General features: G+C 31.2%; 1 long non-coding RNA gene across 1 annotated transcript; it reads left to right on the top strand.

Annotated features, from left to right (window-relative positions):
• The first annotated feature begins 5,293 nt into the window (after positions 1–5,293).
• On the top strand, positions 5,294–6,531 carry LOC133181235 (uncharacterized). Its single transcript, XR_009720439.1, has 3 exons — positions 5,294–5,339; positions 6,187–6,340; positions 6,433–6,531. It is a non-coding gene; the product is annotated as an uncharacterized LOC133181235 (long non-coding RNA).

Below are 6,531 nucleotides of genomic sequence, written 5' to 3'. Positions count from 1 at the left end.
ATCTCTATTACAATTGGAATATTGTTCCCTTAGTCTCTCTTTTATTCTTTCCGAGTGGATTTTACATAACTTAGTTTTAACGTTTTTTCTTTTGTCAATGATTTTCCAAGTATCTTGATAAGAATAACCTATTAATCGATCGGAACTTCTTGCTATTAACCAATTAGCAATCCTGTATTCAATGGCCATCCCTAATTTATGTATATGACAATCACTATGGGTAGGATAAAAAGCAAACAGATCTAGTTTAAGAAGTATTTTATTCATGATATACATAGAAGTATATACAATGAACATGGATTGAACAGCACACAAAAGTGGCCTATATTAGTTCTCTCCATTTGAGAATGAACAAATAACTTGGTCAAATAATAACATATTTTCTCTAAGAGATAGACAAGCATAACCAGATAATACAATATTGACATCTCTTAGTTTATCATGATCATTTCATATATGTAACCAAAGAGTTCCTGGCAAGATCATAACACGGGCATTGAAAGAAAAAATGAAGCGAATCTTAAAAAAAACCCCCACTTTTTAAGCATTTAGGTGAACCAACTAAGTTATGATTAAACAAATCTGCATTTAGATTACTTGACAAGTTTCTCAACTGACAATGGAGTATATTTAATATCCTTTGTCCATAACTGTATAATTTGGATTTTATTTTATCATCAAGATTTTTATTTTGTATACTTTGCTTGAATTTAGCTACACTTGTTGCAGATTTCGAGCTATCTGGCAAATCGTTCCATAACTTAATTGTAGATGGTAAAAAGCTATTATAAAATGCAACTGTTCTAGTGATTGGTATGTGATAAAAATTATTATTGCGTAAGGCATAATTATGTGAAACAGGTAGGCACTGTTTAACCATGAAATATGGAGATAACGAACAGTATTCAACCTCGAAAGTCCAATGACACGATACAAATTTAGAGCAGAGCAAACACGGACCACAAAATTTAGAGGTGGGATCAGGTGCCATGGAGGAGTGAGCATCCCCTGCCGACCGGTCACACTCACCGTGTGCTCACTGTCATGATCGGGGAAAATCCGTAGACAGTTTAGTGTATGAAAAATGACCCAACAATTAGCATGAAAAACGTCAGTCAGCATTTGACTCAATGATAGTTTGTATGTGCTGACAAGGTCATTGTATCGACCATAAAACTAGCGAAATGATGACTTCAAACGAGACTGTTCATATCCTTGTTTCGTCAACTTGCTTGTCAATAGTTTGCCTCTTTTTCGAAATTGTTCATACGTAGAGCATTCTCTTGTATATCGAATCAACTAAGAGATACAACAACAATCATCATATGCAGGTGATAAGGGTATATTGCTACACAAGTAAGAGAAGTTGATGATTGAAAAGTTGAAGTTATCACGTTTATCATAAAGCTTGGTTGTTAGGTCATCATGCAAATATTTATGTGTATAATTATTAAGTATTACACGTATGTACAAAAGAGTAAGCTTGTGTTTAATTCTTCTTTCAATCAGTGTTTCCCATCCTAATTCTTTATAGTAATTTTGTTTCGAAGAATAGCGCCTCTATTTGTACACTTAATGATAGATTACTCTGCTCCTCTGTGCAATTATTCCACACTACATTGCCATATTTTAAAAAGGGAATCCCTGTTTTATTTATATTTGAGTCTGCTTCAAAATCAAGGTATTATACGAATAGGTACATGTAACTATTTTCAAAATACTAATTCTAGAATAATAATTTGTTTTCGATTGAATAAACAGGACCTGTTAAAGAGAAATCGTCACATTCAAAGTCTGAAACGTCAAAAAATGTTTGAAATTTTAGAATTGCTTTAGATTTTTCCAAATCGTAATCCGGCTGTATATTCTTCATTCCAAAAATGTCTTCAAGTATTGAATTTGTATCATTGTCAGATTTAGTCAGTTCTTTAAATGCTGAACTAGTATCACAACTTGGAAGCCTTGAAAAGGATGCATGATTTTTTTTCGGCCAAAATTTCAAATGTTTGAAATATTTCATTTAATATATTACGGAGAAAAAGAGGATATGACAATAGGGTGAAACGTATTATAATGAATATATGAACATCAAACGGTTAACTAAATGAACTTTTGCAGAATAGTTTTGGACTGATATCCCTCACCTACAAAATGACCCCCGGGTGTCAAAGATGCAGTGCTTCCATTGAGAGGAACACAGTAGAGAACTACACAGACAAGGTTCGATGTTTCCTCTGAAAACTGCTAACAAGCTCTTTTTGGGCAGTTATTTTATGTCAAAGAAAAATAAACTTGAAAACTAAACAAACTGCTGAATTTAAGGAAAACAAACATTTATTTTAAACGTACATATATCAATTAATATATCTATTCAGTAGAATTTTGGCTATATCCCACTAGCACACATGAGATTATATCATTATAGCATAATGTTACTGGTAATAAAATTGCAGAGACATAACTTTTTACTGTTGATAATTTTCCTTGAAAGCCGCCCCCCCTTTTTGTTACAGCAAAGTTAAATCATGGTAATGTGGTGATGCATTAATAAAATTTGGTTTTAAAACAATTGTAACCTATCCCCCTCCTTTTATGTGACTTATTTCTTGGAGATTTATCGAAAGGTTTGAAAAAAATTTAACAAATAATATTCTTTATATTCATATATTATTTTTATCCAAATATATATATATATATATATATATATATATATATATATATATATATATATATATATATATATATATATATATATATATATATATATATATATATATATATATATATATATATATATATATATATATGACTCAACATGTTTTATTAGATATTTATAGTATGCATTTATTAACTTCAAATTTTAAACTATAGAGCATTTTATTTGCAAATAAGACCTTTTAAAAAAAAAAAATCTGGAAAAATGAAGGGAAAAAATCTTTCCACACTGAAACCATATTTTTAATAAATAATTTTTTTGGTGAAGCAATCCTCCTTAAATTGACGGAATCCATCCTAGAGTAAGCTTAACTAAAAGTCTTCCTATCCCCGATAAAGAATTTTCAGAGCATTATCTTCTTCTGTTAATTTAGTATAAAATGCCTATTGAAAGACTAGTTGCCCCCTTTGTTGCAATATAGTCTAATCTCTCAAATGTTTAATTATGAATTGAAAAGTTTTTCTTTAAAAAAAGTTAGAGCAGCTAGTCCCCATTTTACAAAAGAACTTACGACGAAAACCAAAATGTAATTTTGTGATTAATTTTCTTCTTTACATTAATTTGAAAATGATAGTAATATTTTCAGAGTTTTTAAGAGATATTTTTACACAAGCAAGTTTTTTTTTAACAAAATTAATAATTTTGTAAAATTTTACATTCAGCTAAATTTGTTGGTCTTAGTCGTAAGTTCTTTTGTAAAACGTGGCTGCACCTGAGAATATTTTGACGAAAATATCTTTGAAACCTTAATTTAAAAAGAAAATTTAATTTGATTAAAAAAAAAGTCCTTCTCTATGTATTTGTTAGTTAGTTAGTTCAAATTGCAAAACGTCATTCTTTAAAAATAAATATATAATTTAGTTGTTAAAATGTTACCGACAAATTATGACGAAATAAGCAAACAACACTGAAAAAGGTAATAATAACGGGTTAGTCACTTAATAAAATCCAAAAACAAAAAAAAAAAAAACAACAACAAACAAACAAAAAACAAAAAAACAAAATGACCCTAATACATAAAATTTACATCAAATTAAAAAAATTGCATAATTATTTACTATTTGTTTTAGCAAGTTCATACACAACTGATCTATTTAGCAATTTTAAATATGTATCTAAAATGCACAATCACTTGACTTCATATTTTTTCTTACCACCAAATATGATAAAAGAACTAAAAAGAATAATAAAAAAAAAACAACAAACAAACAACTTCCTACATTGTGCCTTATAGAAAATTAAGAATTTTTAGATTTTTTTCTATGTCTTTTTTTTTTAAATTTCTATTTGATTATTATAAGTTTATTTATCTATTTATTTTTAACGTCAAGTGCTTGGGCTAAAACTGACAATGACGTCAAACGCAGCTATTCTCATTGAGATTCGTGAATTAATTATCAACTATGAAACCATTTATGGGTAACAGATTACCAAATGACACAGTTATAGTATGTTAACTAAGGGAATAGGGTAAAGGCCGACTTGAACACACACAGATCCTGGTCTGTGATCATGAACTGAATCTTATCTTCATTAATAAATACATCAGCGAATTGTATTACTCACGGTCTATTACTATCTTTGTTATATTCCATTAACTAAGGGGATTAAATAAATTTACTATATAAGACATGCACTTCAATTTCAAAATTCAAATTGGTTTTGACTGACATCTGAAGGTTAAGACAAATTTGAAATTTAAGCAAAATGGCATCACGTGTTTTGAGCTGTCTTCTGCTTGTAGCATTTGTTCCTGCTAATGCCTTTTTTCATGTAAGTTGTCCATCAGTATCTTTGATATTAAAATTAGATTGACATCACTGTTGCATACATAAGTAAAATATGAGCCATATATAAAATATAGGTATTAAAGGAGACAAATCTTTAAATCAGTTCAATAAGTAGCAATTTGATTTTTTGTTCTTCGAACTTTTGAATATAATGCGTCTTCAATGTAGTTTATATTAGAAGAGCTGGGTTTTAACCGACGTGCATAATGTAATACAAGTACTCTACAAGATTTCATTGTACATGACATATTTTTATGAATTTATAATATTTGTAGTCTCAGAGTTACTCCTGGGAAACGAATTTACCAAATGACCAGCTTGTGAATGAGTGTGCCAGATACTACCCCTTATTTAAGATAGCCCGCATTGCCTCCACCGATACTAATTTGGCTAATGCAGGCTTTTTTTCATCCCAAACCCAGTACGACATCAACAGGGTAAGTCTATAGGAATGCTTTATAGTTTTGAGTGTATTTTCCAGGTAATAGTTGTTTAATATACAAAGATTTTTTTCACAAATAAGCCCTTCTCATCCTCATTTTATGGATAAAAAACAATGAAATCTTTCAGTTAAAAAAATTTCTCTGTCAGTTATTTTTCAAGTTTTTGTAATATTAAACCGAGTGATTGTCAGTTCTTATAGTTGCATGCTTAAGATAATCATTACATGAAAAAACGATAACATTGTGTCTTGGTTAACTTTTCAGAACAAGATGGCAATCCGTTTCCACGCTCCCGTGGCACAGTCCACCACTTCTACACCAGTTTGCTTCGTTATGGACAGTAACGCTGTGGAAGAAGAAATTACTGGAGAACTCGTCAACAGAGGCGACGTAAGTAATGTCTCAATAACATCGTAGTCTTTTCAAAATTCAAAAATGTATGCTTATTTATTTTTTGTAAAAGACCTGGAGTTTTATCTTTAAAGATTTTGAAGTTACAAAATAGATGGGTGAGAGGTATAAACCTTCTCTTAAAATGATAAAATTTTAGAAATAAATGCTTATAAAATTTTGGCTAAGTCAAGAACCTAAGACTTTTACAATACGTCAATTATTAGGATAAGAAAATTGAAGATATCTGGGAATGTCAATGTTTCATAAAATGATAGGTAATATGGTATACCAAGTAGAGGAATTGTAAAACAATAATTTTACAGGCCCATAGAACACAGGGGTGGGTGGGGCAGGGGGGGGCCCCACTTTTTCTGAGTATAGTATTTTGCTATAGCAAAATTTCCTATAGATGCTGGTTGCCCCCCCCCCCCCCCCCACACACACTATTTGTTGCTGTAAGGTCGAGCTTGGGCAAATTCCAGCATTCGGTTGTCAGATTATTTTGGGAAGTCCCCCCCTTTTGGTCTGTATGGATTTTTTAATATTTTTGTTTTGCTTGTCAGATTTATTTGGGAGGTTGCCCCCCCGCCCACTTTTAAAACCGCTGCTACTGGCCTTTTTGAACATAAATAGGTCATTTCTGGATACATTTAATCTGGTTTGGTTTATACATGTTGAAAGTCCTAACATGTAATATTGGCTAAAAAAAACCTTATAATTTATTGCGTAATGCCAATTGTGATATATACCCACTATCGTCCAGACAATTCAATGTAATCAAGATACATATGTAACTGCAGATGTGAATAAAACATCAGTATGGTAAATGTTCACTAAATTTTAGGCCGGGGAAATAGAGACTGGAGAGGCCTTGACTCGCTTTGTGGAGGTCGCTGACAGGCTGACCATTCAGTCCTCCATGGCCAGCAATGGTTGGTTTACTACTGCCTTTTGTTGTAAAGCCATCAACAAGGGAAACGCTTATCTAATGAAAACTAGTGAGTATTCTCTGTATCTTTCTCACTCGATTTTTTTCTTATTATTTCAAAGAACATTTAAATAGCAAATTAATTATTTTTTGACTTTGAAGGTTCTGTTGCACAAGTGACCCAGTCGTTTATGGTCAGTGGACTCATTGATCCTTCCCAGCCAGAGCTGAACGTGCCTTTCAACATCAATGTCACTTCCG

The sequence above is a fragment of the Saccostrea echinata genome, unplaced genomic scaffold (genome assembly GCF_033153115.1).
Source record: "Saccostrea echinata isolate AGI-Se365-2 ecotype Australia unplaced genomic scaffold, CSIRO_AGI_Sech_v1 ptg000008l, whole genome shotgun sequence".
Lineage (NCBI taxonomy): Eukaryota > Metazoa > Mollusca > Bivalvia > Ostreida > Ostreidae > Saccostrea > Saccostrea echinata.
Note: the sequence above shows the minus strand (reverse complement) of the source record. Positions and strands in the feature narration are given on the sequence as shown.